Genomic DNA, 10,762 nt, shown 5'->3' on the forward strand with positions numbered 1-10,762 from the left:
CTCAGGACCTTTGCACGGCTGCTCCTCTGCCTGCACCGCCCTTCCCCTGACTTCCCCTCCTGCTTCCCTGCCCCTGACTCAGGGCTCCGCCGGTTCCCTCCTCCTCGGCGCTCTCCCCAGCTAAGATTCTCTGCAATTTCCTGATTTAATCCTGTTTCCCTGTGCCCTTCCTTCTTTCTTGCTGTGGCTCCAGTGTGCGCACAGCACGCATCCAGTCGATCCTGGTTGAATGACTGAGTGACCCAGTGATGTTGAGGGAACCCCAGAGGTGGAGATTCTGAGCAGGGAAGCGGCACCCTGGTTTTCCTCTAAGTACCGCTCCCCAAAGCCGCTGCCTGTCTTCCCCTTTCTGTCCTTGGCCAGCATCTCCCCACTTCCTGTCCCAAGGGAGTGCCTGCCAAGGGCAGGGACCACGCCTGTCTCGCAGGCTGCCATGTCCCAGAGGACGTAGTAGGTGCTCAGCAAACAGCTAGAACGTGCACGTTGGAGTGCGCTGCTCTGATGCGTCCAGCAGTATGACGGAGGGGGGTTCAGCCACCCTGGTGGCCTCTCTGGGCCCAGCATCCCCAGCAAGATGCCACCATAGGGGTGTGGGGACTGTGGAAAGGGGGTCAAGCGTCCCAGGTGGCGGGGGTGGAAGTACCTGGTTGCCAAGGTTACGACCACTTTTGTGTGTGTGTGTGTGTGTGTGTGTGTGTGTGTGTGTGTGTGTGTGTGCTGGGGATGTTGCCATGGTGATAGACCTCCCGGGAGGAGAGCACAGCTCCAGATGGGGAAGCCATGGGAGGGGCTGGGGGGCAGGGAGGTGGCCGCCTGCCCGGGGGGTGTGCCCCTCTGGGTGGGGGTGTGCCTGGGCCACGGGCTTTTCCCCTCTTGTGCCCTCACGCCTGGAAAAGCCAGCAGGAGCCCTTAGGCGGCCGTAATTATTCCTAAAATCAGAAGCCCTCCTCCTCTTGCCCTCTGTCTCCAGTGCAAAGTGCAGGGTTGGCAGTCACGGCCAGTGGACGGAGGCTGTGGGGACAGGTGGCCTGGGAGCCACAGGTGTGGCCCCAGACAAGTGGCTTCCTCTCTGTAACTGGGAGTGGAATCATCAAACGTGCAGTGATCGAAGCCTTGGGCTCCGGTTCCAGATCCCTGGGGTCTTGCTGGGTCCCTGCCGCGCGACCTTGAGCTAACCTCTCTGGGCCCCCGTAGCCTCATCTGCAACAATGGGGATATAGCAGCGAATCCTGGGGGCTGAGCATCCGGCTCTCGGTTTCGGTTCAGGTCATGATCTCGTGCGCGGTTTATGGATTCGAGCCCCGCATCGGGCTCTGCGCGGACGGTGCGGAGCCTGCTTGGGATTCTCTCGCTCTCTCCTCCTCTCTCTGTCCACTCCCTCTCTCAAAATAAGTGAATACACTTAAAGAAAAAAAAAGTAGTAACAGCGAATCCCTCTCGACTGTCAGAGGTTGTTGGTTATTATTTACGGAGTCAACACTTCCTCGCACTGTGCGTGGTGCCCTTGGGATACGGGGTCCCCAAACACAGGTTCCGCCATCGGGCTGGGGAGACCAGGGGGCCCCAAATCCAGGCTACCAGGCAAATGTTATGGGAGGGCTGGGCCCCAAAGGACAAGTTCCGTGGGCCCAAGGGCAGCAGAGGCCAGTGGGGAGTCCAGAGTCTAGCCCTGCTGCTCTGTGGCCTTCATGCCTCGGCATCCATTTTGTTCGGCCAAGTGGCCTGCGGGGGGGCCTAGAACTGGTCCCTCAGGCGGGCATGCGCCCTGGAGAGCAGCATCTGGGACACAAGGAAGTACGAGCCCCACCCGGCCCCCACAACTGCCCTGGGACATGCCCCGCCCCCGGGCCTCCCTGTGGGGGCCCCTTAGATAAGCCCCCCCCCCCACGGAGCTTGCCAAACCCCTGCTCTTTCTTGGTTGAAGTGACCACACCAGCTTTAGTGCAGGGACCCCAAAACACTCCACCCACGGACCCTAGTAAAGTCTCGTGTGGGTCCTGCTCCCCGCCAGGCTCTCCCAGGCCCCGTACCGCCCACGGGTCCTGTGAGGAATAAATGTCTCTGTTTCAATTCCTTGGTGGTCTTTTGTGGAACCAGGCTCGCCATCCAGAACCCTGGGGCTCTCCTTGACGCTGTTTTAACAGAGTCACAATAAGGGACGGTGAGCGGGAAACCCAGGAGCAGTGGGGCAACAAAAGGGGGATGTGGAGGGGCCCTCGGGGGTGCCCGGAAGAGTGGGAGACTCTTGATCTCGGGGCTGTGAGTTCGAGCCCCATGTTGGGTGTGGAGATTACTTAAATACATAAAATCTTAAAAAAAACAGAGCCAGGGGCACCTGGGGGGCTCAGTCGGTTAAGCATCTGACTTCAGCTCGGGTGACGATCTCGCGGTTCGTGGGTTCGAGCCCCGCGTCGGGCTCTGTGCTGACGGCTCAGAGCCTGGAGCCTGTTTCAGATTCTGTGTCTCCTTCTCTGTCTGCCCCTCCCTGGCTCATGCTTGCACTCTCTCTGTCAAAAATAAATACATTTAAAAAAAAATTTTTTTTTTTTAAACAACTTTAAAAAAAAAAAAAAAAAGGAAAATGCTTCTCCGCGTTTGTGACGCGGCTTGGCCCCAACATAAGCCGGAGGGCGGGAAGTCTGGTGGGAAAATGGGTCTTAGCCACACCACAGGTTCACCTCTTCCGTAAGAGACCAGAAATGGACGGAGACCCCCTACGCCCCGGCCTTCACGGCCCTCTGGAGCCATCTGACAAGTGCAAGGCGCACGTGGCCGGACGGGGTCCTCTGGCTCGTGGCTCCAGGGAGGGATTTCTGTCTGTAGCGCCCCTCTGGGAACGACCCAGGAGCCACAGAGATGCCCCCTCGCCTCGGGCCCGGCGCCTGCCAACCCGTCCGTCCTCCATCACCACAGCCAATCAGAAGGAGCTTCCCTGCCCGCTACGATGCCCTGGGCGCTGGGTCGTCTGTCTGATGACCCTGATGGATTTACGGGGGGATCTGTGAGCTGACTCAGACGGGTGACCTCAGCTGGGAGGACCGCGTGGTCCTCCTCAGTTTCTGCTGTAACACCGAGCAAACCCCCGGCGGCCGGGACTGGCCCTCAGGGACCACATGGCACTGTGGTGTCACCAAGCCAGCGAACTGTGACAGGAGCAGGGACATCCTGCCCTCTTCCGATCGCGCAGGAGGGCTGTGGGAATCCACAATGTGGACCCAGACACTGGGCAGGGCAGTCATTCCGGGGTCTGGTTCGTAGGCCAGTCAGCCCCAGAAACCGTAGAAAGCTCCAACACGTGGCTGTGGGGCCCAGACAGCAGCTAATCACCACGGGGTGCGGCCTTCTCAGTCTTCAGCAGGCCGGCCAGGCTTCGACTGCCGCCCTCACAGCTGGCGACCCACCTCGGGGCCACCCGAACCCACCCCAAATAAGACCACAAGGCGAGGGAGCCCATTTCTCCCGTGGTGGTCTGGGCCACTGGGGCCACGAGTGCCCCCGGCACCCACCTCCTCCAGCGCCGTGTCCCCTGCGTAAACAGGGAGGACGCTGGAAGAGGGAGCCCGTGGGTCCAAAGGGAGCCGGGGTCCCACCTCTTACCAGTCACGGCCGTGGCTGATTGACCGGCCCCGAGCTCCCTGGAGGCCCCCCAGGAGGCCGTCACCATCCTGGGGGAGGAACCACAGGTGGCCCCAGAAGTGGCAGGTAAGCCTATTCGGTTTCCTGTCCACGCGAGAGCCACTTCTCCCCTGATTCCCACTGGGGGCCCCTAGCTTCTGAAGCTGCCCCGTTGTCGGGGTGGAGGGAGGGCCCAAATCAAAGTATTTACTCAGCCCCCATCTCGTTTGCGGGGGAGTCACCCCGCGGCTCGCAGACGGCGGGTCCTGCTGGAACGTCCACGCCCGCTCTTGGGAGGAGGCCTTCCGTCTACCCTGGGCGCTACTCTTGGCCTCTTCCTGGCTCGGGAGGTCCCATCTTGCGCTATTTCCCGCAGGCATGGGATCGGGTTAATCCCCACGTGTGGGACAAGGGGACCCCAGGAGGAGCTATGTTTGTAAATCCGATAGAAAGTGCTTTAGAGGACAAGAGTCATGACCCCTGCAGGTGCCAGCACCCCACTAAACCTGAAGCGGGTGAGGCCTCCAGCCCTCAACAGACACCATCTTAAATCACGGCCTCCTGGTGCTGTGCTCCCTTTGGGCCCCCTGCCCCGTGTCAACCCCATTGTGCGTCATCCCTGCACTGTCTTCTGTTTTCATGTCGATTTATTTATTTTTGAGAGAGAGAGAGAGTTCGAGAGCACAAGCAGGGGAAGGGCAGAGAGAGGGGGAGACACAGAACCCGAGGCAGGCCCCAGGCTCCGAGCTGTCAGCACAGAGCCCGACGTGGGGCTGGAACTCACGGACCGTGAGATCGTGAGCTGAGCCGAAGTCGGATGCCCAACCGACTGAGCCCCCCAGGCGCCTCATCCCTGCACTGTCTCACCCCTGACCCCGGAAGGCACCGCCTGGCTCACGGTCCCACGTCTCCAAGCCGCTTTCTTCTGCGCACTTACGTCTGGAATCTCAGAACGCTTGCCTTTGAAGGGAGCGACATCCACCCACCAGTGTGACTCAGCATTACGCCCGCAGTCCTGCCCTGGGCTTCAGGGACAGTCCCCACCTGTCTGGCGACGCTCCTGCCAGACGGCTCAGGAAGCTTGCTTGCGATGTGTGGGTGACGCGCTCCCCTGTAGCCCCTTCCAGGAAGGACCGGCGCCCTGTCGCCGCGAGGGTGTGGAGTGGCCCCAACAGAGGCCCACGCGAGGACACTCGGGACACGTCCGAACCCCGGGAAGGCGGGCCCTTTCCGTAAGCACAAGGAAGCCATACCGTGCAGAGGCGAGACGTTTCTAGGATGGTGCGTTTTGCGGAATCCGGATTCCGGAGTTCGGGCTCACAGCCAAACCCCTGCCCCAGGTTTTTTTTTTTTTTTTTTTTTTAATTTTTTTTTTAACGTTTATTTATTTTTTGAGACAGAGAGAGACAGAGCATGAACAGGGGAGGAGCAGAGAGAGAGGGAGACACAGAATCGGAAGCAGGCTCCAGGCTCCGAGCCATCCGCCCAGAGCCCGATGCGGGGCTCGAACTCACGGACCGTGAGATCGTGAGCTGAGCCGAAGTCGGACGCCCAACCGACTGAGCCCCCCAGGCGCCTCATCCCTGCACTGTCTCACCCCTGACCCACGCTGGGGACGCCCAACCTTGAAAAGTGCTTCACCTTACTTGTGGCCGAAAGGCAAGGGGTGACTCTGGGGGCACCTACTCAAGCCCGGGGGCCGCCCCGCGACCCACAGCCTTTCTTTCGAAACACTCGGACACCCAAGGGCGGTGGCCGCCGCTGTGCTCTCCGAGGGAGAAGCCATCAAGGCGGCGTCGGGTCACATCCTTGGGGCTCAGACCCCAGCAGGTACAGGGAGTCCCGGAGACCACGGGACAGCGACGGCAGCCAGAGGATACTTCCCTGAAGGTCAGGCCCCAGGGCTGGACTCTCGGGAAGTAAGTCAAAGTGTGCTAGATCCTTGAGCCCCCCCCTGCTGCCCTCCTGCCGCGGGGGGGTGACAGGCGCCCGGCCCTGGCACAGCAGGCCAGGCCTGAGAGGCCAACTCTAGGCGACCAGGACGGCAGCTGGCTCACCGCTGGCGGCAGTTCCGTGTAAGAGGCCCCCCTCTGCCAGGTTCTGGAGGCGGGGGCCCTACGCCCAGCACCACAGCGCAGGCTTACTCCCCGGAGCAGAGCCCCGAGAGTAGGGGGGCCCAAAAGTTAACAGGTGCCGGACTGTCAGCAGACCCTCCTTGTCCACGCGCCCACGCGGCCAGCTGCAAGGAGGGGGCCTCTCAGCTGCCAAGGACGCCCCCCACACCACCCCCCAGAGGCCCACACCTCCCGCAAGTGGCCCATGCGTCCGGGCCGCGGATAAGGTCCGAGGAAGGACCCCAGGTCCTAAACCCCCACCCGCCTCCGCCTCCTCCCGGGGGGCTCCTTGGACTCTTCATGGTCCATTCTTCATGGGGTCCATCACACCCCATTCTGATGTCGGACCCCGGGGCCTCAAGTTACTAACACACTTATTTCCTCTCGCCTCAGCCAGGTAAATTTGCAGCAACCCCGAAAGAAACCCCGAAACAGAGTGAGCCACCCCTTGTCCTGCTCCCCACTGTCCCTCCGGGTCTCCTAAAACCTGGAGAGAGGGGACCTCCGGGGCCTTCAGGAAGGTCAGCGTCCCAACCCCGCACGCGGTCGTGAGGGAAGACGGGCCATCACCCATTCTTTTAAAAGATTTTAGGGGCTCCTGGGTGGCTCAGTCGGTTAAGCATCCGACTTCAGCTCAGGGCATGATCTCACAGTCCATGAGTTCGAGCCCCACTTCGGGCTCTGTGCTGACAGCTCGGAGCCGGGAGCTGCTTCGGATTCTGTGTCTTCCTCTCTCTCTGCCCCTCCCCTGCTCATGTTCTGTCTCTCTCTGTCTCAAAAATAAAAAATAAAATAAAATAAAATAAAAGATTTTAAGGTTTCCTTGGCGGGCAGCGTTAAAATAGGCAGCTAGTCGGGTTGTGAGAGGACATGTGCAGGCCAGCAGCGGGGGGGGGGGGGGGGTCGGGGCCCACTCTCGGGAGGTCGGAGGCCGGTCCCCGCAGCACCCGGCAAATGAGAGCCGCAGGCAGCGGGATCAACCCCCCGCCCACGACAAAGAAGGCGGGAGACCCTGACCGAGGAAGGCAGAAGACGCGCAAACCCCCCTCCCCAAATTCCCTTCCCCCAGTAATAACATTCCGCGTCCTTGTTAACAACCGTGGGTGACAGACAGACCCTCACACGGCGTGAGGGGTAGCGCGCTCGCTCTAATGCGCTCCCGCGGGCTTGGCTCAAACACGGTGTGCCCGTCCGTCCTTGAATGCTTCTTGTGAGGAGACCGAGAGCCTCCAGCGACACCTTTTGGTCAGGCTGGGTTGAGGCCTCGAGCCCCGGGGTCTCCCCCGTCTCCCTGGCAACAGCAGGGAGGCGGTGGGGGGACCTGTTCCTGCGGAGGGAGGGAGGGAGGGAGGGACGTGGGGACAGCAGGAGGCGGGGAGGGGGGCGGACCCGGGGGGGCTGTCCTCGCTCACACCCTGAGCTCAAGCCAGCAGCCCCTGGATGCAGGAACCGGCCCCCTGTACCTGCAGACTTGCCTGACAAAAGCCTCTTACGTCCGCGTCCTCCACTGGGCCCTCCCCCGTTTCCCTGGCCGGGAGGCCTGTGGTGACAGTCTGGGCGCCCTGGGGGCTCTGGGATCCGCAACAGAGGGTCCCGAGCTGCTCGGCAGCATCGGGTCCTTTTGTCGGTGCTCGGAGGCCGCAGTGAGGTCTTCCACTGGTTGCTGGCGGCAGGAACGGGCCTGCGCGTAGGAATGAGGACTGGCTCCCTCCCGGCCCCTGGCCAGGGGGTGGGGCAGGTGGTGATTCCCTTTCTGTGTGCCCACCCCACGTATGTCACCCATCTAGCTTTGGGCCTCAGGGACGGGCAGCGGGCCTCAGTGGCTTTAGAGCACGGGAAAGGTAGGGGAGAGGGTGAGGGGGGCAGCCTGCCATCCGAGCTGGCATCCCTGCCGTCTGGGCCTCAGTTTCCTCGTCTGTAAGCGGGGTGATGAAAGGGCTTGGGGGGGGGGGGGGGGGGGGGAAGCTGACCCGAAGGGGTAACCCGGCCCCCGAGCCACCCGGGGGACAAAGGCAGCTGGGGTGGGGAGGGGCGGGGCTGACCGTGGGCAACATGAAGATCCGGTCCACCTTCGGGAGGCTCCAGAATCTGCCGTTGGGGGGTGTCCGGGGGCTCTCTGGCCGGTGTGGGCTCAAGCCGGGGTCTGCCCCTCTCTCCCTGTCTGCTGGGGCCGCTGGCACCGTCTCCCAGAACGGGTCCTCAGCAGACAACACCCGAGGCCTCTCAGCCAGCGCCCGGAAGCCGTGGGCCGCGGTGACCGTGTGCACGTGGAGCAGGGCCAGCTCCTGGTCTGGCGGCCGCAGCCCGCGCCCCGTGTGCCGAGGCCGGTGTGGGCCTGGGAGCTCGAAGGGTGGGATCCGGGCAGGGGTGAGCGGGAAGCCTCTGGAAGGCATGGTCGCCGGCCGGTGGGGCGGCGGACCGGGGATTTATACCGCGGCCAGGGGGGCGGGAGGGTGGGATCCGGTGTCACCCGCTAGGCCGCTGTGCCCTCATTTCGTCGCCCTCCCCGCTCTGCCTCCCCGTCTCCCTGTCTCTCTCTGCATCTCCCCGTTTCTGGCCTTCTCCTTCTCTGGCTCTTCCTAGAATATTACAGTTTCAACAGACCGTGAAATATTAAATCTCTCCTCGTGAAATATTAAAATGTCAAGCAGTGGCTAACGCCGCCCTCCGGGCACCCTCTTCAATTCCACATCTTCCTTCCAGATCTTTCCCTATACATTTGAAAGCAGAGAAACAAGGTCTTTTTAACCATCATTATCTGTCGCGAATGGGACCAGACCACCCGTATCTGTGCGCCCAACTTTGTCTCCCTGTGTCAAGTGTCTGGGCCTGTCACTGCGTAATAAACACGCCCAGGCTCAGTGGCACGAAACTACTCTTCCTCATCCTTCAGTGGGTCGGCTGTGAAATGCGTCCACAGCTGTCACTGGGCTGGCTCAGGGGGGCCGCCTGGGCCAGGAGTTCTGAGACCGTCACAAGTCCGAGGGCCCTGGTGCCTGCCGGCTGTTGTTGGCTGGGAGGCCTCAGGGCTCCCACGAGGGCTTCTCAGCCTTCGGTCAGTGGCCCAGCTTTCTTAGGTCTTCACGGCGGTGGCCTCGCTCCAGTGGGAGGAAGGTGGAAGCTGCAAGGCCCCTCGGCGAAGGAGACTCTGAATTCCCACCTTGTTCCCACCACACCCTTATCACCAAAGCTAGGCCCCGGGTTTGGAGGGGTGGACAAAAAGACGCCCCCTCTCGCGGGGAGAGCTGCAGAGCGTTTGTGGCTGCATTTCACCTCCCCCCCGCCCCATGCAGAGAGCTACCTCTTTGCAAAAAGTTGCTTTACAGTTGGTCGGAAGAACCGGAGTTTAATTTTTGATTTTTTCAACGCTTATTATTTTTGACAGAGAGAGAGCGAGCGAGCGAGCAGGGGAGGGGCAGAGAGGGAGACACAGAATCTGGAGCAGGCTCCAGGCTCCGAGCTGTCGGCACAGAGCCCGATGCGAGGTTTGAACCCATGAACTGTGAGGTCGTGATCTCATGACTGTGCTTAACCCACTGAGCCACCCAGGGGCCCCAGGAACCTGAGTTTATAATGCAGATCCCCCGGTGATGGGAAGCTAGGTTATTTCCAGTCTTTTACAAAGGGGGTCAAACGGACTCTCGAGGGCAGATATGGTTAAATGGAACAAACCCACTTCATCCCCCTTTCTGGGGAGCTCTGCCTGAGCCCCCAGGGTTGAGGTCTCCCTCTTTGGGGGGGGGGGGTCCCAGGGCATTCTGTTCTCATCTTCAGACTTGAATGCAAAGCTGTCGCTCTTAACCAACCCCCCATACAGCGGTGGCCTGGTGCCTGGCCACAGAGTCGATATACCTGGCCTGTTTTTGAACTTAATAGAGAAGGAAGGGGGCCTAGGAGAGGTTGGGACACTTACTCTAAGTCACACAGCAAGTTGCAGGAGATTTGAGCTCTGGATTTGTGGCTGCAGAGGGCAGCTTTTGCCCTCACCAGCTTGCTGAGGGGGAGGGGAGGGCAGGCAGAGGCCTGGAGCACAGGGGTGTGTGATGGTGGGGTGGGGGTGGGGGGACCAGGGCCAAGCTTTAGTTGGTCTGCGGGAGAAGCTAGGGGCTGGGAAGCCAGGCATCCCTGTCTTGGTCCCCCGGCTGCCCCTGGGGCTTTAATGAGGTCTAACTGGCCTCCAAGACCTCGCTGCACCCCGTCCCTGCCCTACCTCATGGCCGAGGGCTCTGGACTCAGCGGTGACCCCAAGGTCTCGGTCTCAGGCTGTGCCTTGGCCTCAGACTGGGTGGCCTAGGTGCGCGAAGGAGCAGACGTTCCAGGGCCTGGGGGCTCGGTCCCTCTATCCTGTGGCCTCTCTGACCGTGTGTGGGCCTCCTACTGTCAAATGGGCACCGGGGCGTCGCTCCCCAGCAGCGAGGCCTGGTGGCCCGGATGCCGGCACGTGGGGTGTGCCGATTCTAGGTCACAGCCTTCCCCGGGGGCTGCCGCCCGCAGCTAACCCAGCGTCCCCCCCCCCCCCCCCCAATGCCCAGCTGCTGAGGATTTGGCTCCAGGATGAGGCCTCTGATAAGGCAGCTGGTGGAGGCAGGGCCGGGCCAGGCGGCAGTGGAAGCGGGCAGGAGGGATGAGGAGACTGCACAGGGTTGGCCAGGTGGCTGATAACTAATCCCCAGTGGCCGAGGCGAACACAGAGCCCAGATCCCCGAGATAAGCCGGAAGCCAGCTGGTTTCGGTTTCTTTGGTGGCAGTGCCGGCCAGGTAGCACGTGCGCCCGTCCGGCCCCGTTCGGAGCCCCGGTCCCGTCTGCCGCCAGCATCCTGCACGGGCCCTGCTGGTAGTGAGGGGGTCGCGGGTCCATAGTTCCTACTCCCAACCCCTCTCCCCCTCCCCCCTCGGCCCCCCTGGTGACAAGTCAGGGAGGAAGCCTGTTCCCGGCAGGGACCATCCTGTGGGGGCAGGGTCCTAACAAGTACTAGGAGTTTAGAAAACAAGGATCAGAGAAGACGTCCCACTTTCTGAGGAGGGGACATGGT

Source organism: Herpailurus yagouaroundi, unplaced genomic scaffold, assembly GCF_014898765.1.
Source record: "Herpailurus yagouaroundi ecotype Mexico unplaced genomic scaffold, PumYag 295, whole genome shotgun sequence".
NCBI lineage: Eukaryota > Metazoa > Chordata > Mammalia > Carnivora > Felidae > Herpailurus > Herpailurus yagouaroundi.